The sequence below is a fragment of the Melospiza georgiana genome, chromosome 25 (genome assembly GCF_028018845.1).
Source record: "Melospiza georgiana isolate bMelGeo1 chromosome 25, bMelGeo1.pri, whole genome shotgun sequence".
Taxonomy (NCBI): domain Eukaryota; kingdom Metazoa; phylum Chordata; class Aves; order Passeriformes; family Passerellidae; genus Melospiza; species Melospiza georgiana.
The window spans coordinates 6,451,800-6,476,147 of NC_080454.1; the positions used below are offsets into that span (position 1 = coordinate 6,451,800).

Consider the following 24,348-nt stretch of genomic DNA (forward strand, 5'->3'; position numbering starts at 1 on the left):
ACTTAGTACCATGCACATCTGTGATGTGGCGAAAACTCGTACGACTTGGGCCACACGAATATGCTTCTGCCTTAGCCATCATGAAGAGGGATGAGAGGGATGAGACTGTGCTTGACATGGCAAGGAAGCTCCGAGCATATGCAGATGCTGTACATGGCCCGACACATGCCAGAATCGCAGCGGTAGAAACACGTCTGCAGAACTTAGAGGATAAGATAGAGGAGAATCATAAGAAGCTTAGAGAGGAGATTAAAGAAGACCTTCTCCTTCTCCAAATTTCAGCAGTACAGATCCGAGGTTCTGGTCTCCAAGGCAGACGTTACCCAGATGGTGAGAGAAGGTACACCCCAGGAGCTGAGCTGTGGTTTTACCTGCGTGATTGTGGGGAAAACATGAGAAGGTGGGATAGGAAACCTACTGCTGTTCTGGCACGACGGGTGAGAGAACTGAAGGAAGCCACCAGAAGGAAAGCAGCTCCAGTTGCCCGTAGCCGAATGGCCAGGTATGATGATGATGACATGTCTGATCCCCTTGAAGGAACATCCAAAACATATGCCCAGGCAAAGAAGGATAACCAGGCTTAGAGGGGCCCTGCCTCTAGCCAGGTAGAGGCAAGGGAAAATCGTGTTTTTTGGTCAGTGTGGATTCGTTGGCCTGGCACATCGGAACCACAAGAGTACAAAGCTTTGGTCGATATTGGTGCGTAATGCACATTAATGCCATCAAGATATGTGGGGATAGAGTCTGTTTCTATTGCTGGTGTGACAGGGGGATCCCAGGATTTCACTTTGGTGGAAGCTGATGTGAGCCTAACAGGAAATGAGTGGAAGAAGCATCCTATTGTGACTGGCCCAGAGGCCCCATGTATTTTGGGCATAGACTACCTTCGAAGTGGGTACTTCAAAGACCCAAAGGGACTCAGAAGGGCATTTGGAATAGCTGCTGTAGAGACAGAGGGCATCCAGCAATTGAACACCTTTCCTGGGTTATCTGAGAATCCATCTGCATTAGGATGCCTGACGAAAGAAGAGCAACGAGTGCCAATTGCCACTTCCATAGTGCATCGACGGCAGTGTAGGACCACTTGAGATGCTGTGATCCCCATCCATAAGATGACCCAAGAGCTGGAGAGCCAAGGGGTGGTCAGCAAGACCCACTCACCCTTCAACAGCCCCATTTGGCCTGTGCGAAAATCTGAAGGAGAATGGAGATTGACTGTGGACTACCGTGCATTGAATGAAGTGACTCCACCACTGAGCACTGCCGTGCCAGACATATTAAGAGCTCCAGTACGAGCTGGAGTCCAAGGCAGCAAAGTGCTTTGCCACTATAGACATTGCCAATGCATTTTTCTCCATTCCTCTGGCAGCAGAATGCAGGCCTCAGTTTGCTTTCACATGGAGGGGAGTGCAGTACACCTGGAACCGACTGCGCCAGGGGTGGAAGCACAGCCCCACCATCTGCCATGGACTGATCCAGACTGCACTAGAAAGGGGAGAGGCTCCAGAACATCTGCAGTATATTGATGACATCATTGTGTGGGGGAACACAGCTGCGGAAGTGTTTGACAAAGGGAAGGAAATCATCCAAATCCTCCTGGAAGCTGGTTTTGCCATTAAAAAGTCAAGGTAAAGGGACCAGCTCGTGAGATTCAGTTCCTGGCAGGGAAGTGGCAAGATGGACAGTAGTAAACCCCATTCATTTAGCAAAAGCACCATGGAGAATCTAACAAAAGGAATGCTGACACAGCAGCAAGGAAGCTTCCTGACTCCATGGACATCTGCCCTATAAACTGTCTCTATAACCATGTAAGGCAATGCCATGGTAGCCTTTACCTATCGGTCATTTTATGGTCCCCCTAATCCCTTGCCATTGGTCAAGTCTGGATACTTGCCAAGCCTATAAAAGTAGCATGCTGTACCCTACTAGCTCAGAAGAAGAAGAGCCGAGACCCTTCGTAGACCCCCAAATAAAGCCTTCTCTGTGGAACAGCTTCTGCCTTCTCCTTCTCCTCTCTCCGTCTGCTGCTGCCTGGGGCTCCACTACCCAGCAAGCAAAGAGATGAGGTCCTAAGAGCTGCTAATCACTATAGAGCTGAATATCACCAGGCTGGCTAGAAAGGTAGCCCCCCGGCATTGGCCTGAGCTGGCTTCGGGCACCCGGTCCCTCCTCAGGGACTGAGATCCTGAGCACCAAGGCTCTGCTTCATGATAAGGCTGATCGGAGGCCTTATTAATGGATGGCATCAGATTCCTACAGACGTAATCAACAAGATCACAGCGATGTCTCCACCCACCAATAAGAAAGGGAGAGAAATGGCCAAAGCTCTACCTCTACACTGATTGCTGGATGGTAGCCAATGCTCTGTGGGGATGGCTGGAGAGGTGGAAAAAAGCCAACTGGCAGCGTAGGTGTCACGGTTTGATGCTGGCACAATGCCAGTGTCTCCATGAAAATGTATGCTCCCTGGTGTCTGCTGTGAGATATGACCAGGAATAAGCAAAGCAGACCCCACTCAGAAATAAAGAAAAGAAACCTTTATTAACTAAACTACAACTCTAAGTAACAAGAAACACACAGGGAAAATGAAAACTTTCCAAAAACATTTCCTCCCCCTCCCACCAAATTTCCAATACATCTATCCCACAAATCACCAACTCTCGGTCCATCACCAACCTTTAGGTAATGAATTCTCAGTTCATCAAGGGGAGAGGAATCCTTCTTGTGCCATAGGCTTCCCCAGGAAACACTGCTGAAACCTCGTGTGTTTCTACGTCACTCGTGGCACCGCCTGGAGAACATTGTGACATCTTCCTTCCATGCTCAGTGCTCTCACCACTGCACATGGTCAAGAGCTGCTTCTAGGGTTGTCCTTTTAAGGATGCTTTGTCCCGTTCCAAAAAGGGCACAGTCTCACCTTTGGGACACCTGTGCCCCCCAAATTTCACCCCCTGGGGCCCAGGGGTACCAACACTGAACCCTCTTGGCTCTGAGCCATTGCCTCCCCCTGGATGCAGTCTGTGTCACAGGAAACATGGTTCTGTCCATGGCTATACAGGAAAAGTCCAGCTAAGGCCACTCCATCATCTCTTCCCACCTAAGATTCTTCTCTACTCTCCCGACATCTTTCACTTGCCCAGACCTTCACACTTGCACATTTCCTTCCTCCATTTCATCTCTTATCTCTCTTCTAGGAAAGGTTAATGTTCTGCAAAGATTTCCTTGTCCGAAAAAGGGTTAAAAGCTTGGGCTCTGCCCGCCCAAAGCTCCCACAGCTGCCGGACCCCTTCTCGCTGCATCCCCCCGCCCTTCTCCGCCAGCCGGGCTGTGCTGCCAGCACAGGATATCAAATTTCACGGTGGCACAGGCGCTCTGTCTCTCTCTGTCTCCTGGGGGGGAGGTGTGGCTGCCCGATGCCTCTCGGGGCTCTTCCACCCTTCCATCCTCGGGCCAGGCCTACCTCACCCAGCCCCAAATCAGGCAGGAGCTGGGCAGGGGAGGCCCGACCTGCTTCCCTCGCTGGAACCCAAGAGAGCTTCCCCCGGGAGTGCTCTGCTTTTTAACCCCTGAGTTCTCAGAGGCGTATCCAATGTCCCCAGTGGCCAAACCAGGTGCCAGTATTCAAATGTGAGCACCTATTGGCCTGACCACTTCATATCCCAGAAAACTAACTTCCTCTCAAACCGTGACATCTATATACCTCAGTCCAGTTTATCCCAGTCTGTAGCAACCCAGTCCATTTGATCCCAATCCTTATTTGATCCCAGTCCATATTTAATCCCTGTCCATAGCTTATCCTAGTCCATATTTGATCCCAGTCCATAAAATCTGTCATTTTTGATCCCAGTCCAGTTTATCCCAGTCCATAGTTGATTTTAGTCCATATTTGATCCGAGTCCATTTTTTATCCCAATTCATATTTGATCCCAGCCCATATTTGATCCCAGTCTATATAACCTCAGTCGAGTTTATCCTACACTGTAGGATTCCAATCAATAATTGATCCCAGTCCATATTTGACCCCAGTCCATATTTGATCCCAGTCCCTGTTTGATCCTAGTCCATATTTGATCCCAACCCCTATCTGATCCTAGTCCATGTTTGATCCCAGTCCATATTGCCCTGCACACATTCCAAAAGTCTGCAATTCCAGCTCCCAGCCAGGAAAAGATGTTCCCGCCCTTGAAGGGAAACGGAGCAAAATCCTACAGAGACATTTCCCCGTCAGCCTTCAGGACTTCAGCTCCTGGGACTGGGAATTGAAATACTAGTTGGGAAATAAAATAATAAATAATCAGGGGAGGGTCTGTGGGAACCCTAGAGGGGTGATCTAAATCAGGGCAGGGGTCAATTAAATCGGGGGAAGGGGAATTAAAACAGGGAAAGGGTAAATTAAATCAGGGGAGGGGTCAATTCATGGGAGGGGTCAATTAAATCAGGGAAAGGTCAACTAAATCAAGGGAGGGTATTGGGTGGTCCCTGAGGCAATTAAATATAGGGAGGGTCTCTGGTGGTGCCTGGGTCAATTAAATCAGGGCAGGGTCTCTGGTGGTCTGTGGGCCCAGGGAGACACTGAGAGAGAAACAGAGCAGGCAAGGAGAGGCAGGAGAGAAAAGGGGACACCAAGACAATGAGCTGAGAAGGCGGCACTCTGCAAACAGAACTGCAACAGACTGAACATGAACGGGAGAGAAATCAATAAGTCTCAGAGTTTTATTTACTGTCAAATACATCCCACACACCCAGCCCCACACAATCTCCATCCCACCACTCTAATTGGGACCCCACGACTCTAAATCACCTCCCAGCCTCATCTCAGCCTGATGGCTGCGGAATCGAGTGAGTTTGGTGTGGGACTGGGTTTTTGAGGTAGGTTTGAGCTCTTTTTGGGGTTAGATTGAGCTGTTTTCACTGGGATTTGAGTGATTTTGAGGTGACAGATCTATTCCTCTTGGCTTCTGCAGTGCAAAGAGATGGAGAATAGAAAAAAATTAACGTGAAATTAAAAGTAGAAGCAGCCAGGTGTGTTCTCAACATGGATCACAGGGAATGTGAGTGACCAGGGCTGTGCCCAAAGTGCCTCCTCCAGTGGGGGATGGAGCTGGAGCAGCGCACGAAGCTCTGCCTGCACCCGGGGCACTCACAGGGCTTCCCTTACTGGCGCCTCCGTTGGTGTTGGGTCAAGTGAGAGCTGCTGGAGAAGCTCTTCCCACACTGGGGACACTCGTAGGGCCTCTCCCCTGTGTGGATGCGCCGGTGGGTGATGAGGTTGCAGTTGTACTTGAATCCCTTCCCGCAGTCGGGGCAGCGGAATGGCCTCTCCTCTGTGTGAATCCGATAGTGCCGGAGGAGATGGGAGCTGGTCTGAAACCTCTTCCTGCATTTATCACACTCGTAGAGCCTCTCCCCAGTGTGGATGCGCCGGTGCTTGACAAGGGTGGAGTCGTGCTTGAATCCCTTCCCGCACTCGAGGCATTGGAAGGGCCTCTCCTCCCTGTGAATCCGATAGTGCTGGAGGAGATTGGAGCTGCTCTGAAACCTCCTCCCACACTTGGAACACTCATAGGGCCTCACCCCAGTGTGGGTCCTCTGGTGCGTGATCAGGCTGGAGCTCTGGCTGAAGCACATCCCACACTCGGAGCACTTGTACGGCCTTTCTCCAGTGTGGATCCTATGGTGCTTCATCAGGTGGGAGCTCCGGCTGAAGCTCTTCCCACACTCCCCACACTCATAGGGCTTCTCCCCAGTGTGGGTCCTCTGGTGGACAATCAGGTCGGAGCTCTGGCTGAAGCTCTTCCCACACTCCCCACACTCATAGGGCTTCTCCCCAGTGTGGAACCTCTGGTGCCTGATCAGGTCGGAGTTCCACCTGAAGCTCTTCCCACACTCCACGCACGTGTGGGGCTTCTCCCCACCATGGAGCTGCTCATGGAGCACCAGCTCCGAGCTCTGGCTCCGTCTCCGGCCGCCTTCCCGGCCCAGGCTGGCTCTTTCCCCCTCAGATCCCCGCCGGCTGCGTTTGAAGCCCCTCCTCATGTGGCATCTCCGGGGCTTTTCCTCCCCGCTGGCTTCCTGCGCCGTGGAGCCGCTCAAAACGGCCTCTGCCACCAGGTTCTGCCGCGGGCATTTGTCCTCCCTGCTCTCCATGCTCAGCTCCTGATCTGGGGGAGGAAGGACAAGGACAGGATGGGATTTGCCTCTGTGCCACAGGCAAGGGCAAGGAGATCCCCCCAGGGCTGAGCTGCAGCCGGGGCCATGCTGGGCTGGGAGATGGAGCAGCACAGAGGGGAAAGGGGCACTGACTTCCTCCTCACCTGCCTCAGTGTCCTGGGGCATCTTCCTCTTCCTCGCAGCCTCCCTTGCAGGCAATGGGAAATCCTGGTTTGGGGAAAACAAGGGATGAGCGCGTTTGTAGGACTGTCGGGGGGTAGGACGGTCGGGACAGATGGAGACGAGAGATCTCTGCAGCCAGGGCGTGGAACTTGCAGTTTATTGCAAAGGGCCTGGGTGCAGGGCCCTGCTGGGAGCTGCCAGGCACAGCTCGGAGCAGGCCCGAGAGAAGAGAGGGGTAGAAAGGATGAGAGGGTGAGAGAGTAAGACAGGCAAGAGCATAACACAGTAACGTTCCCATTACAACACAATAAATTTTCTTCTGTGTTGAATATTCTATTTCTCACCAACCAATCTAGTACAAGATACAAATCCTATAGCATTTACATACAGCCTGTAAGAATCATTACATCACCATGTTACATTTTACACCCTAAAAACTCCTCTCTGGACCCCTTCTGCTGAGCTAGTGGGGTTTGCTCTGACCCTTGGATCTGTCTGCAAGCAGAGGGAATTTTTTCATCAAAAGGGGATTACCTTCATTTGGGTCACACCATTGTTTTCCAGTTGTTCACTAACTGACGTATCTCAGAGCTTGCTTTCATTTCAGTCTTCCTTATACTTTCTATCTTCTCAAAGTCTTTTGCCAGACAATCATATTTATAAGGCTTTCCTGTTTCATCTTCATCAACACACACTGAGTTTGAAGGTCCCTTTTGCCCAAGTCCATGTCTAAAAGTCACCGGCCATCTCGTCTCCACGAAAACCTCCCAAACACCCAGATTCAGCCCTGAAAAAGCCTCCCAGGAGTTCCCCGTCCCTGGTCCTCCCCTTTGCTGTTCTGGGGTTCCCCCCTGTCCCAGCTGCTGGGGGTCATGCTTGGATTGGGGGTCCCCCTTCTCCTCAGTGCCCACCCTGCCCAGGCTGCTGGCAGTCCCAGCAATGCCAAAAGCTCCCCCTGCTTCGCTCTCCCCATTTCGGGATGCCGGAGCTGTTTGGGCTCCCGGGCTCCCTTCTCCCCTCATTCTCTGCTCTGGGCTGCAGCGGCTCCAAGGAGTTCCCCCTGCCCCTCTCCAGGCTCTTGAGGCTCCCGCCAATGGCGCTGCTCCCCCCTCTCTGGGCTCCCCCCTTTGGGCTCCTGGGGGACACAGGGCTCTGCTCCTCCAGGCTGCCTCTGCCGGCAGCCGCCACCACCACCCCCCAATGTACCCCCGAGGGGCCTTTTCCACTCAGCCTTGGACTGCTTCATTCTCCAAACATCCCCAAAAACCCCAACCCAGGGACCCCCCGGGATATCTGGGCCCAGCTCCCCCTCCCCGCGCACCGGCGCGATGGGGGGGCGATGATCCCACAGGTGGGGGCTGCGAATGCAGGCAGGGATTGACGGTGTGGTTCCCTCAGCTCAGCCTTGATCCGCCTTTGTCCCTCCTCTTCCTCTTCCTCCCACTCCTCCCCTTCCATCCCCCATCCTCCTCCCCCTCTGTCTTATCCCCACCTCCTTCTCCTCTTCCATCTCTCCCCTTCCACCCCATCTCCTCCTCCTCCCTAACCCCACCTCCTTCTCCTCCTTCCATTGCTGCTCTCTGCCTTCATCCCTCCTCTTCCATCCCTCCCCCTGCTCCTCCTCCCTAACCCCACCTCCTCCTCCCCCTTTGTAATGAGTTAATGTCTTAGTTTGTTCATCAAGTTGCTAAAGACTATGAAAATGGGAAAAGCCAATAATAGAAAAACCGCAATGAAAGATGTAACAAGCTAGTATGTTGCAAGATGAATATAACGGGCTAATATACTGCAAAACAAATGTCATAAGGCTTAAACTGCAAAATGTTAGAAGCTAATATATTGAAAGGCTAAATAAGCAATGTGTAATACGTAGCTATGTGCCTATTGTTTGCCGAGGAGTAAGGGACGAGGCCCTTGACACGGGTAGTGGGCCTGCTATGATTGATAGCACAATATTTGCTTATCTGCTCAATAAGCTTAAAGTTCCAGGAACCAGACCAACCATACCAACTAAGGAAAGGTTGACCGTGGGGCAAGAAGTGAAAGACTACCAGCCTTCATCTTCAGACCACCTGGAGGCAGACTACGACCGCCTAATAACAGGAGGAGAATGCACAGAGTACTACCCTGAAAGACAGGCCAACCTGGAAGCAGGACTGTATATAAACCCCACGAAATACCAGAAGCGGGCGGCAGTTGGCGGAGCGGAGACTCCCCTGTCGCCCAGCGCTGATTTGCTTTTTGCCTTGGGGCTCTCGGCTGCTCCAGACAAACTGGGCAAACTGGGGGCTGCACATCCAAACTGGGCCTTGCTGGGGACCCTGCCTGGCCACTGCCAGCCCTTGGGGCTCCTCTCGGCACATCCGCCAGGGGGGAACGCACACAGGGCTGGGGGATCCCAGCAGTGGCAGCACTGCCAGGGACTGGGCTGGACTGGGATCGTACTGGGAGTGACTGGGAGTGCACTGGGCTTGTACTGACATCATACTGGGATCATACTGGGAGTGACTGGGACTGTACTGGCCTTGTACAGATATCATACTGGGATCATACTGGGACTGTACTGGCGCTGTACTGACACCATACTGGGATCGTGATGGGACTGTACTGGGTTTGTATTGACATTATTCAGGGATCATATTCCCATGCCAGGGCAGACTGTGATGGCAATGATGGACACTGGGATCATACTGGGAGTGAGCAGGAGCCTGCAGGAGGCAACTGAGACCATGTTAGGGGCAAATGGGATATAGTGGGAGTGACTGGGAATATGCTGAGAATGACCGGGAGCAGCTGTGAGTAACTGGGATCATGGTGGGAGCAACTGGGAAGAACAGGGAGTGACTGGGTGCATGCTGGCAGCGACTGGAAACTGCTGGGCTTGTACTGGGATGAACTGGGATCATACTGGTGGTGACTGGGATCATACTGGCAGTGAGTGCCACTACTCTGAGGCTGACTGGGAGTACTTGGGAGCAAATGGGATCATACTGGAAGGAACTGGAAAGATGGTGGAGGGAACTGGGCTACCCTGGGAAATACTGGGAGTGACTGGAAGGAAAATGAGGGTGAAAGAGAGGAACTGGAACCATGCAGAGCAAAACTGGTTTTTTCTGGCAGAGTCTGGGAGCACACTGGGCTCATATTTGGATCATACTGGGAGTGACTGGACTAATACTGGGAGCAACTGAGTGTCACAGTGAGCACTCCCTGCACATCATCCCCCATACTGGGAGTGACTGGGAGCAACTGGGAGCAAGTGGCATCATACTGGGACTCACTGAGTTGATTGAGGAAGCAACTGGAACCATGCTGCAGACAGCTGGGACCAAACTGGGAGAGACTGGAAGTAAGTGGGATTATACTTGTAAATAATGAATATTTTGTGAATGGGTTATCCCAAATATTAAAATGAATATTATATGTCTTGTGTTAGAAAGTACTGCTGTATTAATTCTCTTAAGTAGTAAGTCGAATATGGTTTTATGTTATTAAAAAATGTTAATATATAAACTATGCTTGGTAAGAGACTTTTTATAAAGAAAGGACTTGCAGTGAGATAGCAGCCACAGGATACCTAAATCTTTAAGAGAAAAAGAATTGATTGCCCTTTTATCAGAAGAAATGAACTTCTTCCTGCCTCAAAGGCGCTGTTAGGTTTCAGAGGAAGAAGCTGGCACTGACCAGACAGAATCCTGTGTTTGAACGGAATTTATGCATCATGTATGAAGTGTATGAATATGCAACAGGCTATTGTTTTTAATGGTTAATCCTGTGTTAACAGGTGTCCTTTTTTAGGCTTCTGCTGCCCAGAAAAAGGTACCTGGACATCCGTAACTCTTGGTATTTATTGTCTCATATTGTCCTAATTCGATTTCTCCAAACACTGATTACTCTAATTTTATTACTATTTTTCATACCCATTTTATTACTATTATGGTTTTAGAATTTTAAAAGCAAGTGATTGGCGTTTTTCACAATTTTGGTAGCAGAGGATGGTTACTAACACCTCGCAGCCGGTGCTTTAGGAGAGTCAGAGTGGGGAAGGCGCGCCCTGCCCCATTGGCAGCCTCGGTCTGTTCCCCCTGGGGTGACCGACACACACAGGTTATGGTGGACAAAAGGAGACAATAAAACAAAGAGAAGGGAAAAGGCTCCCTAGAACCGCGGTAATTGGCCCCCTAAGAGTAGTAATGTGCATGAAGAACCCGGGAAGGAAAAGGGATTGGTAAGTATTTCTCACGGGGGGCAGGTACAGGGGGATGAATGTGTGTGAATGAGAGGCGGGCTGGTTGTCTCAGACCTGCCAAGTGAGTGCTGGAGTCTCCCACGCTGCGTTTCCGACTTCCCGCGGTAAGTGCCCAGGAGAGAGACGAAGTGAATGTTAACAGGAGTGAGAGAATCCCCCGGGGTAACTGGCACTGGGTCCCAGAGAGGGGCTGGACCCCTCGGAGGAAGGGAGCAGAGGAGTTTTCAAGCCCAATCCACTAGGAAACGGGACAAAAGGAGCCCCTAAAAATTCTGCTGGTTTGAGGGATAAGAGTGCCCAAGAACATCCAGAATGAAAACCTGCTGGGTTGAGGAATTAACATTCCAAGAGCATCCACGGTTGAGCAAAATTCTACCGGACTGAGGATATGCTCAAGAGCATCTGGGGTTGGACAACACAGCTGGGTTCAGGGACATCCAAGAGCACAGGGACTGGCCAGAAACACCTAAACTTGTAATAGGTGATGTGAAAGTGTATGGTAGAGATAATTAAAGCTATTAATGTATAAAATATTGTAAACTCCACACTAAGTCTCTTGACCATCCTTGTAGGGAGCAGCGTCTTATTCATATACATCTAGTTCCTGGACTCGGCTGAGATAAACATCGTGGTTTTTAATGTAAGAATAGAAGCTTCCAGGGCGATAATCGCTGGCTTCCCCGAGTCACCAGGTCCAGCCAAGAGTGATTAACACCTCGACGATTATACAGCTAACAAGATGATCCACAGCGCCACCCTGATGCATGTGAATGCTGACTTCCCCAGAGTCTACTGACAACATCAGACACCGGGACTGAGTCTTTGTCCACCTCTGCACGGGTAAAGACACAGTTATGCATGGGAAGAGACACAAAGAACATTCGGTCATCTCTGTCTCGAGCAGAATAAACTGTAAAAGAACTCGCTGCGTCAGGCAGCATTTGTGAACAGGGGGAGACTCTGACATTCGGAGCTCAGATCCGTGTTCACCCAGCACCGAACCCGGGCTCGACGCTGACCCTTGGCTGTGGTGGTTTTGACAACCGAATTTCAGTCGCACAGACAAATTAATAAATCTTTGCTAAGTTTTCTTATAAGTTTGGCTCTCGATTTGATCATTTATAACAGAAGGTACCTTATTGTTGTCTTGTTGTGTGTGAGACTGAGTCACACACAAAATCAGCCTCAGCTTCCCGGGTGGGTGGGAAGGGGGGGGTCTGTGGAAAGAGGAGTGTGTGACCCACAAATGAGCCATTGTTCTCCTGGGCGTGTGGGAGCTGTGGCATAAGGTACAGATGACCTGCAAAAGGGCCATTGTCCCCAAGGCATGTGAGGGGGCCGTGGCTAAAGAGTGTGAGTGACACACAAATCAGCCTCACAGGTGAACGGCACCGGAGGCAGCAGAGTCAGGGCCCTCCCAGGAGGCCCGGAGATACTGAGACCCAGAGGCCACCCCAAGGTGAGGGGGGCCACAGGGACCCGCGATTCTCTGTCAACAGGGATCCACTCTGCGTCCTGAGGGTGGGAAAGAATATGTGGAAGTGAATGGGAAATAAAAGTGAGTGAATGTAGACGAATGAAAGTATAGGTAATGTAGATTCTGTATTTTAAGCTTCACTGTATCTCCTTGGAGGGAGGTGTATTTTACTGAAAGTAGTGTGAGAAAAAAGTTTTTTATTTTTCTGTGTGTAGTTGAAATAAAAGTGGTATTTAGGTTGTTAGTGAACGTGAAAAACAGAGGCAGAAGATGAATAAATGAGATCTTGAAAAATGAGACAGAAAACCAGTAAGTTGGATACAGGGAAAAAAAAGGAAAAAAAATAGTCCTCTGGGAGTTATATTAGCTAACAAAGATACAACTCCTTGCAAAAGGAGAAAATACAGGGTATGTAGTAGTCGATGGGAAAAACATGCAAACAATGGAACAAAGGAAATTAACCTTAAACTAGTAAGCTCAAACTTGTGAATTATATACTTTAAAAAGAGCACTAGAATATTGAAGACAAAATAAAGAAACTATATATACTGATTCAAGGTATGCCTTTACAGTAGTACATACCTGTAAAAAATTTGGAAAGGGAAAAGATTACTTATTTCAAGAAGAAAAGGACTAGTATTACATGAGGAATTTATTTTAGAGGTTTTAGAGGCATTACAATCACCTAAAAGAGATAGCTATAGTACATATTAGGGAACTCCAAAAGGGAACGACCCCAGAAAGAAGAGGAAATAATTTGGCAGATCACAAAGCTAAGGATGCAGCAGAAAATGGAGCTGAAAGAGTTATGTTAATATTAACTCCAAACGAGGAAAAATTGGAAATTCCAAAGTTTAGGGAAGCCGAGAGAAAAAACTTAAACAAGACAGGAAGTGAACAAGATAAATCGGGGAAATGGAAACTTCATGATGGAAGACAATTACTTAATAAAATGTGCTTCTAAGAAAATATTAGAAGACATGCATCAGAAAACCCACTGGGGCACTGAAGCTTTGTGCGATCATTTCTTAAGGAACTATGAGTGCACTGGGATTTTTGGATTTGCAAAGCAAGTAACTGAAAGATGCTTAATTTGCCAAAGGATAAATGAAAAGGTGATGAGAAAAACAACATTGGGAGGTCATGAGTTAGCTCATCGGCCATTTCAAAGTATCCAAGCAGAAGTTTAGATTTGCGAGGCTCTGGATTTATTTGTAAAAAAACTCATTTAATCTAGAAGAAAGAGAATATGCCATATGTTAGACAGGAGATTTTAGGAGCATAAAAACCTTTAAAGTATCAGAAAGGCCCGAGAAAAAAAAACAAGAAAAGAAAAAGGGGAAATGAAAGGGAAGGGAACAAGAAGAAAAATCAGAAAGACAGTGGGATCCTCTGCAGGTCTTACCCCCTCCGTTCGCGGCCCAGGCGCCTGTCCCGGGTCCCGGCTCGCTGCCCGCCTCAGCTCCGCCTGCCCCGGTTTCCATCCCAGGTGCGGCCTCACTGCCCAGGGAAGCTCCACCTGCCCCGGCGCTGTCGCTCAATTTGTGTGCCCTGCTCCCACTGCCTGGCCCGCGGCCGCTCTGCCGGCCGTGCTGGGGAAGATGGGGGTTGCTCTGTCCTGCCGCCTGCTCCGAGGTCACCGCGCCCACCGCACCCAGGGGGGATCCCAGCCATCCCATCCCCGGCTGCCCTGCCCGTGCCACCTGCGCTGGGCACCGCCGCTGCTGCCGGGCTCTCCCACCTGCCTTTGCTCTGCCGGCAGCTGCCGGATCAGCCGCCATCAGCCATGTGGGGGCTACCCACGCTCCGCCTCGGGCTCCACGGGAAGATCCCCCTCTGCCAATTCTGGCAGCAGACCCTGCCCACACTGCGACTGAGCCTCAGCGGGATATCCTCCCCTGACCCCGTCCTGCTCTGAGTTGCGTCCCCTTGGTAACCACAGCTCCGGCTGTTCAGGGAAACTCTCTCTCTACAGAAAGCACCTTATTGAAACACTACGAGCTCAGTTAAAAGGCAGCCCTCTCCAAATTCTTTCCCAAAACATGGGAGAAAGGGTATAGAAGGTAAAAAAGTGAAAGAGTTAGATGAAGGGATTGCTCTATTTCCGTTCAGAGAGGTTCCCATGGGAGGGATGCGCCGCCCCGCCCCACGGGAGCCACCAGCGCCCCTGCCGGCCGTGCCCGGAACTGCACCCAAGGGCAAAGCGCCGCAGCCCAAAGGCCGGGACTGGGTCCGGGCTCTGTTTGCTGTCAGTGCCACAGCTGTTGGTGTTTGTTTGCTTTATTATACACACTAGTAAAGAACTGGTATTCCTATTCCCATATCCTTGCCTGAGAGCCCCTTGATTTCACCAGTTTAAAATTAAGAGGGAGGGGGTTTGCATTCGCCATTCCAAGAGAGGCTTTTTCTGCCTTCCCGAGCAGACACCTCTCTTGTAAAGCAAGACAAGCACCCACAAGCACTGAGGGGGCTGCAGGAGGGGCACAAGAAGGCCCTGCAGCACTTGGGCACAAAGGCACAGCAGGTGAGTGCAAGAAGGGAGCAGCAAAAGGCCAAGCTGAAGGCAAAGGCCAGGGCACAGTTCCCACAGCCCCTGAGGGATCAACGCCAGGGCCCAAGGGGGCCCCAACACCCAGGGCATGGCTCGGCCACCAGCACCTGGCAGAGGCATTGCCCTCCTCGGCAGGGGAGAGCCCACCCAAACAGCCCCTGCCAAGGAACCAGGGCTCCAGCTGCAGGGCACAAGGACACTGCAAGCACAGACAGCAGCACCCTCAGGACCAGCAAGTCAACCCCTTGATGGACATGCACTGGCAGGGCTGTCACAGCTCCCATCACACCAGGAACCCTCCACACTGGAGCCTTTGAGAACATTCAGGGTGGGTCTGCATTGAGAGGAGGCATTTCCTGATGGACACAGGGGCCTCTCAATGCACTCTGAATCTTAGACCTAGGGGGAAAATAGTAAAGGAATGTTTTAATTTTTAAGGGAATGAGTGGGAAAGATGAGCAGGTATGATTTGTTCAACCACTATAAGAAGCTGGGTGGGATAGGTGTGAAAGAAATGAATTTCTTTTTCTTCCTCCTGTGATTGTAATTAACTAGGAAGGAATTTGAGTGCTGAATTTTAATACAGTAAAAGGGGATACAGAGGCCAGTTCTGTTCTACCTTTGTGCCAAAAGTCTGACAAGGCCCATGCTGAAGTGAACCTCGAAGTGGGGGAGCCCCAGGGAAAGAGGGAAAATTAGATATGGAGCCTCTACAAATTACTTTAAAGCAACCAGGACAAGCAATTCCCTGTTCCAAGACAGGCAAGGAAGGGCTCACAGCCTGGTATTGAGTCCCTCTTAAAGGCAGAGCTTTTGGAGCAAGGGATGTCTCCCTACAACACTGCTATCCAGCCGGTCAACAAACTGGATGGATGGACAGGAGGAGGAAACACAGAATTTTCAAAGGTTAAAATGAAGATTAACTGAGGTGGCTCGCCTGGGCCTTCCAGACAGAGAAAAACAATTTGAATTATAAGTGGATGTTAAACAGGATCTTGCCAAAGGAATTCTTGTGCTAAAATGTTCAACCCAGTGGCCAGAGAGTGGCCTCATTGTCTGCAAATTGTGCAGCCACAGCTTTCATGGGAGCTGAGGCCTGAAAACTGATGACAACAGGAGGATCTCCTAGACTCAATTCTGGCATCAAGTTAAAGCTTTGACAACCTAAACAGCCTCTAAATAGATGAGCAGGGCTCGGTTATTACAGTATGAAACTTGTTCAATGGTGCAGGAGGATTTAGAACTGAGGACAGGGCAAGGGTTTAACCCAGCCTCCTGTGTGAACAGCCTGGAGAGGGGCTTGCAAGGAACCCAGGCCTGCACTCAAGGGACAGAGCTCCAGACCCAGGCTGGGAGAGATTGATGATGGGACATTCCCTGGCCTGAGGGAGAAAATGTGTTTGTGGATGGCTCTGCAAGGGCAGCAGAAGGGAAAAGAGCTACAAGACAGGCTGTTATTAAGGAAGGGGAATCAGACACAGCGCAGATCACCGCCCCATGCTCAGTTCAACCCGCGCAGCTGTGGGTGCTTCTGAGAGCCTGGCACTGAAATGCCCTGAGCAGGAAGGCTTCAACATCTTCTGCTGTCCCATGGCACCTAACAGGGGGGCAAAAGCAATTCTCACTGCTTCAGCAACCACTGGAGCAGATATCAAGGGATATTCTCCCACAGGAAGCTGGGCTGGCACAGAGCCTGCCCTGGCACTTTGCTGCTGCCAACACCCAGCCAGGACATCGGCTCCTGCCTAAGGAGTGCAAAGCAGCACCATTGGTGGCCAAGGGGCCCATGCCAAGTGTCCCTGAGGCCAGAAACAGCCGCCAGCACAGCTCAACACGGGGGGGGGGGGGGGGACCCCTCAGCCTGGCCTCAAGGGCTCTGAAGCCCCGGAGATTTGCACTTCCCGCCCGCAGCAAGAGGATGGGAGGCCGCCCCTGAGCCTGCCCTGAAGGCAACGCAGCAGCAGCCAGGGCTCCACAGCGGGCCAAGCCCCTGCGCCTGCCCACAGATCCTCGCCTGGAATCCTCTGCAATCCTGGCCACCCTCCTCTGCCGTCTCCAGCCACTGGGGCCAAGCCTTGCTGCCATTGCTGCAGCTTCAGCGCTGGCTGGGCCTGCACTGCCACAGCTGCTGGGGAACACCACGGCACAATTCCACTCTGGGGCTCACTGACACCCACACTCTGGGCTGCCTGCCATTGCACTGCTGCAAAATGTACCGATTTCGGTTCTTTAAAACCTTATTTCTCTACTCAGGCTTGGTTTGTCTTTGCCTTTGGGAAAGGAATTTTAAAGCTTTTATTTAAGGGATGTTACACCACTCAATGGAGATGAGTTCAACATCCCAACAAACTGGGAATAGCCCAATGACACCCACAGAGATAACGACCAGCAGCAAAACATCAACACTGCCCAGCAGCAAACAGCAACCAACAACTACCCCAGACACTGCCCCCGGCACAGCTGGAGACACCTGGGCTGGAAAAGGCTGAGAAGGAAATCCAGGAGTGTGGAGACCGAATTCACATCAGAGGGGAAGAAATCCGGATCCAACAGGAAACCAAATACTAAAAGCTTACAAAACTTGGAAGCAATGAACATTAAAGCAGTGAATTTAGATAGGTTCTACATAAAGTTTAGGAAAAATCGAGTAAAACTCACATGGCATGGAATGATTTTCTCTGCACAGCTGGGCTATTTGTGAAAGAAATTATTTCTGTTGCACATCCTGGCCAGAACCAAGGAATGCCTTGACTCTCTAACACTAAAGAGATTCTTGGAGAGTTTTTATTTTCCCTGCCAGTTTAAGAGACAAAATTATAACATGAGAAAGATTTTTCTTAATATTCCCACTTTATATTGTCAGATAGGTTTGGGATGGAAGTGTGAGAATCAATTTTTGGTAGGGGTATTTCCATGTTCGCCTTTATATCACATTTTGCAAAACTGAAGAGCTTTAACCGTAGTACTTTTCACTCATAATACTTGTAACTTGTAAATAATTAATACTTTTTTTTAAAAAAAGCAGATCCGGGGCGGGGGGCCACATGTGACTCACCAGATGGCTGCCCTGGAAGAGAAGCTCCATTCCAGGCAGCCTCCAGAGGAGCTTTAGAAATGCAAATGAACACTGCTGGGCAAAGTGTGGACAATGCACCTGGGTCTCTTGCCTGGGGCAGGAATCGGGCTGATTCCCTCTGCCCCTCACCCCAAGCTCTGCCTGCTGGCACTGATGGAATTTGCACAGCTCAAGGCAGAGCCCAGGGGGAGGATATCTGACCCTGCAACAGAAACTGATGAAGCTGCAAAGGGAAACAGCACATGGAGAATGTTGGGAAAACTTCACTATAAATAATTGGGGGAATCATCCCTCTGCCCACTCCAACATGTGCTGTCACTGTCTGTGTTATATAGGGTGGATTAGAGCACCGAGAAATTCTTGCTGCCACAAGTTCAGGGAAATCAGTTGGGAATCTAGTATTTCATGATTCAATCAGATAAAAGTGGTAAATTGATGAAGTCTTGGCTGAAGAGAGCGACCAAAATGGGGAAAAGATGAACGGCCAGCAGAACAAATCCTACAACACCATGGATCAGCCCCTGGGAACCCGAACCAATTCATATCAGGAGCCACAGAACCCATTTCTCATTTCAATGGCATCAATAGATTACAAGCTGTCCTCGCAATAATAACCAACCAGACAGCTCCAGCTCCTGACCTTCCTGCTGACCAACCCACTGAAATGAGGAACACAACACTTAACCATGGGATAGGATCAGATCATCTGTTAGCAAAAAAAAATAGGAGTTTGTGGAAAATTAAATGTCTCAAACTGCTGTTGGCAAAGAGACGACAAAGTGGTGAAACAGATAACAAAGGAAGTAAGAAAGCACCTCATGCTCCAGCCCAAACGTGGAAAGGATGGGAATGGGACACGGTTTTGTGGCTCCCTGGCAGACCATGGGTTAAACCAATGCTGTTTCTCCTCTGATGTGCCACAGCAACTCTCATCTTTTTACCATGCTCCACACCTTGAGAGTGCAGCTCATTCAGCAGCTGAGCGAGGGGCCAGGGATTTGTAGATAAGGAAGCAACAGGCGAAACCATCAGCTGCAATAAATGTTCCTAATTAACATGGACTGCTGCTCACTGAAAGTCCCGCTAAATTCCTGAACTTCCAGAAGAACAAAGACTTAACAGAGCCGTGAATATCGGCTGTTATACAAAAGTGGCGGTGCAAATTAACACGGACATGCAGTTGGCGGACCGGGACGTCTGAACCTTCCAAGTACCTCAGCCAGTGGGCAAAGGGAGAGGGAGATGGGCCGGGAAAATGAGGATAAAAAGAAGGCTGCGAACTACAACAATGGCAGAGAGCGCACGGCAAATGCCCCACGGCCTCTCCCTCTGCTCAGCAATAAAGTCACTTTTACAGGACTCCTCTGTCTCCTCTGCGCACAGAAACCTCCGGCCACGGAAATTTCCCCGCACAGCCCCGGGCACGGGGCAGCCCCCTCTGTCCCAGCCACAGCAACCGGGCCGAGCCAGCGCTGCTCCGGCAGCGGCTCCTGCCGAGGCAGCGGCCGCAAGGAGACCGCGGGCAGCCGCTCCCGCAGCGCCCCCACGCCAGCGGCAACACGCGCCGGACACGGCACAACGAACCCGCCCGAGCCCCCTGCCGCCCCCGAGGCCCGAAGCCAGCCCCGAGACCCCGCACAACCCAGCGCGGCTCCCACCTGCGCTGCGGCCGCCTCCGAGCTCCGCCGCCGCCTCACCGCGCTCCGGCCGCTGCCGCCGCTCACGGCACCGCACACACGCTCCAACAATGGCGCCGCTGCCCAGCCACGGCCGCCCTCAGCCCGCCACCGGGGCCCGGCTCCGCCCCGCTCCCACCAATCAGCGCGCCACAACCACGACTGACGGCACCGCCGCCCAATCCCAGCCAGGGGCGGGCTCTGCACACGGCACAGGGGGGATCTCTGCAGCCCCATTGATCTCTGCATCCAGCACCGCCGTTTTTGGAGGCACCAGAAGTAGGCTGAACTCTGCCTGAAGCTCTTCTCACATTCCCCAAACCCTTCCCAGCACAGGGAGGGTTTTAACTCCTCACAGCTCCCCAGGCTGGGTTTTCAGCCCCTCCTTGTGTGGGATCTCTGGGGCTTTTCCTCCCCATTGCATTCCTGTGCCGTTCCAAATGGCCTCTTCCACAAGGTTCTGTGGCAGGGATTTGTTCTCCCTGGTCTCTGTCCACATCTCACTGCCTGGGGGAGGAAGGACAAGGAGAGGAAGAGACAGGGAGAAGGGAAAAGGAAAAGGCAGAAGGAGAGGAAAGAAGAAGAAGGAACAAGGGAGGAAGGTGATGGAAAATACACATGATGGATGAAGGACAGAATGAGGAGAGGAAGGAAGGTGGACAAGGAGAAGATGGGATTTGCCTCCATGCCAGAGGGAAGGGGAAGGAGATCCCCCCAGTCCATCCCTGGCGGGATGGCGTTGGCAGTGAGGCTGTCCTGCAGCGATGCTGGGCTGGGAGATGGAGCAGCAGAGAGGGGAAAGGGGCAGTGATTCCTCCTGCCCTGCCTGGCTGTCCCAGCCTGGAGCGTCCTGGCGCTGCCGAGGCCCTTGGAGCGTCCGGCACTCCGGAGCCCGAAGCTTGCAGCTCCTTTATAAAGCTGACAAAGTCGGCAGGATGGGTCTGGGTATGATCTCAGCAAACTGGGTTTATTGGTACAGGAGCAGGGCACAGAGCTGAACAGGGCCCAGGGACAAAGACAGGGTGCAAGCTGAGGGCACAGGGGGTTTTTATATGGGGTAGTGAGGGTGGAGCTGAGGGTCAGGGTCCAATGGATATGGGGGAAAATGGGGCAAAGGAGGGGTTAAGGGTCGGGTCAGCTAATGGGGAAACAGGGGCAGAGGAATGCAGTAAATTAGAGCCAATGGAGGGACAGAGAGGGAGAACATTATAGGGACTAACCAGGGATGGGTAATAGGGTTTGAACTGGGGTAATTAGGCCAACGGGCCAATGGGGTAACATAACTTTCCAGAAATCAGCATGTGCCTGCAAAGATCTATGGGAGAAGCAAGCTTCTCACCATAACCTTGAAATCTATTCTTCTTATTGGGGACCAGTCCTCCACGGGTGGGAGATTGAGACTCCCATGGGCCTCCACACCAGTGCATCTTCCTTTTCCTTGCAGCCTCCTTCTCCTCCATCCAGACAAATGTTAGGATTGACAAATCCTGGCTTTGGGGGAAGAACAAGGGGTGAGCACCTTGGATTTTGTGAGAAATGAGCCTCACTCTTTAGAACTTTTGAAAGTTTAATAAGGAATAATAAGGGACAAATCAGTAATAGCGCTGGGTGCTTGGCGATGGCCAGAGGCACACCGGTTAACCACAGCAACTCTTCTTGTCTCGTTTTCCCATTGTATTGTTCAAATACATATTCATAATGGTTATACACATTCAAACATTTCTTTGAACTCGTTTACATGTTCCAGGAATTCTTTAGGTTGGTTTGACCCACAACTTGCCTTTTTAGAGCACGTGCAGGAATCGTGGATTGCTGTTCTGAGGGTTGTGTGTCACTCCCTCACAAGGGCCCCTGTTCTGTGGTTTCAGCAGGTGACAGTTATTGACAGTGGAAGGGTCAGTGGCAGGGCTCCTCATCACTTCTTTAAATGTTATCTGACCATGCAGACGGTTTTAGCTATCTCCACAAGTACTTGAAATGAACATTAGCTATTTCACAAATATCTCTGAAGTGTTATTGTCAGTTAATTACAAAAATAAAAGCATTAGTTATTATTTCACAACTACAGCTACTTCTGCTAAAGTTAACATTCTAATGCACAACACATGGCAACCACTTTAATATTTTGCAAAAGCCAAAGCTATAATTGATGTTTTTCACACTGTCCACAAACTAAAATATAATCCATAAATGATGTTCTGAGGATATGAGCTACACAGGGGCCAGGGCATTTTGGCCACGAAAAGCTGACAAATTATACTAGAGCAAAAGCAGTTAAAAGTGATTACAAACGGTACTCTATCAAAATCGGTGTGATTAAGAATATTTTACAGAAGTCAATACCTAATAGCAAAAGCAAACACTACCTAGTTATTGATAACAATCCCAGGGCAGGTTTTTCCCTTGCATGGAGCACTTGGTCCTTCCCCGGGCCCCTTCTGCCCTCGTGCAGAGCCGGTGGCATTTTCCAGCACACCCAGTTTGTAACCAAGAGCCGGGTGCAGCCGAGAAGGCTCCAAGCGCCTCCTTCCAGGCTGACTCTGCAGGGGCCGAGGCTGCTCTGGGCTCTGCCAGGGCTCTGCTGGGGCTCAGCTCTGGGCCAGGCGGGGCCCGCTCTCCCCTCACATTGCTCCGGGCAGCTGAGGCACAGCAGGAGAAGGAAGGGACACGGCAAGGCAGTTGAGGGTTAAGAGAGTTTTTATTCAAACAACTGCCATAACAAACAGGCTGTCCTAACTACCATAACTAACTACTAGTGCTAACTACCATAACGAACTACCAGTGCTAACTACCATAACTAACTAGTTGTCCTGACTACTGTAACTGAAACTGTCCTCAAGGGCTTCATCTCCATCTCCTCTGCTGCTCCCTCAGTTGCTTTGCTGCAGTGATCAGAGGGGTCAGGCTGGGGAGAGGCTTGGCTGATGATAAAAATGGGTGCTGCCCAAAGGATAAAAAGGAAAGAAATGAACTGTTACTTTCCAGAGTCAAGTTCCTCACAGGCTCTGTTGCAACAGGACAAAGGGAAATGGTTTGAAACTCAGGAGGGGGAAGCAGGCTCAGATTAGATCTAAGGAAGAATTTTTTAACCGGCAGAGGGGGGAAACACTGACAGAAGGTGCCCAGAGATGTGGGAGGTGCCTCCTCCCTGGAAACATCCAAGCTCAGGTCAGGCAGGGCTCTGAGCCCCCTGACCTGCTTGAAGATGTCCCTGTTCGCTGTGGGGCACCAGGCTCAGATGAGCTCCAAAGGAGCCTGCCAAGCCACAGCAGGCGAGGATTCTGCTTGCTCTGCGTGTGGAACGCAGCCAGACTGGAGACTGTCGGAGGGGGCCCCACAAGAAAACCCCTCCCTGGCGCTGCTGCTTCCCCTGCAGCCCCCGGCCCTCAGCTGCAGCAGCTCCTGGGCAGCCCAGCGCCGCTCCTCGTCCGGCTCCAGGCTGCACTCGAGGCAGTCCCGCAGCAGAGCCGACAGGCGCCGGGGCTCCTGCAGCTGCGGGGTCCCGTTCTGCCGGATCAGAGCGCGAGCCTGCAGGGAAAGCAAACTCAGCGCTCTGCCGGCTCCCTTCACACCCACACAGGCTCACATCCACCCCGGGGCCTCAGCCCCAGCTCCAGGGGCACTTTCCTCCCTGCCACAGATGCTGCTCAGAGCTCATTTTGCTATGCCAGCCAAAAAACCCAAACCCTGGGGCTGCCACAGCCACAGCAACACCCAAATGATCTCGCCTTGAGTGCCAGTTTCATTGGCTGACTCTGTCAGTAGGAACCTCCATCAGAAATAGCAGATTTTGCTTCTCCAAATATGGACACCAGCTTTACAGGCCATTTTCCAGAGTCAGTGTGGTCTGCCTGTGTTATTTCAGAGGATTCTTACATCAAGTGCATCTCTGCAGTGCCACTGACACTCAAGTAAATGCATTCCTGATGCCCCATCCCAGAAACTGCCAGGCAAGAAACAGGAGGTTTGTGATGCTGAAAGCTCAGGCTTGGTGACACGGAGAAAGCAGCTTGGACTAGGAAAGAAATATGTTAGACTATGGGGATGTTAAACAATCATCTTCATTTTTTCAACAAGTTTCCCAGTGAGAAGAATCAGGGGGGAAATTATCTCACAAAATGTCTTTTAGAAACTGCTGCAGAAAACTTGTTGGGTTTGGGAGCGGGATGTGGGGTTGATGTGGGGTTTTCTTGCAAGGTAACATTAGACCTGATGCACTTGATTCACATTTTCAGGTCATCCTTACAGCCAGAAGAGCTGCAACAACATAAATCCCAAAGCAAATTGTTGCTGGAGACTGAAGAATATTCTTCTGTGTTGGGGCTGGAGTCCTCTGGGAATTCCCTTCCCATGTGCAGAAACCTCCAGCTGCAGCTCGCAGTGCATGGTCCCCCTGTGCTCACAGGCCTCTGCAGCCACTGCAGAATTTGCCTCTTACCATGGCCGCTGTTTCCCTGAAGTAAGGAGGTTCTCCTTCCACCATCCTGATGGTCACAGTGCCAAAGGCCCAGATGTCCACCTTGGGGCCATAAGGAGATCTGGTCACAACTTCTGGGGCCATCCAGTGAGCAGTGCCCACCATGGAGCTGCGCTGGTCCTGCTCAGGGCTGAGCTGAGCGCAGAGGCCAAAATCAGCTGAGGACAGAAACAAACCCTGTCAAAGGCAGCTGGAATGAGGAAACCAAGCACCAAGACTCCCCATTCTCAGTCTGAGAGTGCAGTAGTGAAGTCAGCTGGAAAAGCCCTCAGGGCTGTAGCCAAGCAAAGATGGAACCGGACCCTTCAAGAAACCATTGAGGAAGGGTTGGGGGATGTGAGAGAGAAGAGGGGAAGGAGGAGGGAGGAGGAGCAGGGGGGGTGGAGAGGAGGAACGGGGGCGGGGATGGGGGCGGGGAGCGATTGACCCGGGGGAAGAGAAGGGGGAGATGAGGAGAGGAGCAGAAACAAGAAAAGTAGCGGGGATCCCCCGGCCTTCATCGAGGTGTC

General features: G+C 51.2%; 2 pseudogenes; one reads left to right on the top strand and one right to left on the bottom strand.

Annotated features, from left to right (window-relative positions):
* LOC131093377 (uncharacterized) overlaps nucleotides 1–24,348 on the top strand; it is a 1,138,058-nt pseudogene that overhangs the window by 1,021,022 nt on the left and 92,688 nt on the right.
* The window catches only part of LOC131093378 (zinc finger protein 208-like), a 496,041-nt pseudogene that overhangs the window by 196,504 nt on the left and 275,189 nt on the right, over nucleotides 1–24,348 (bottom strand).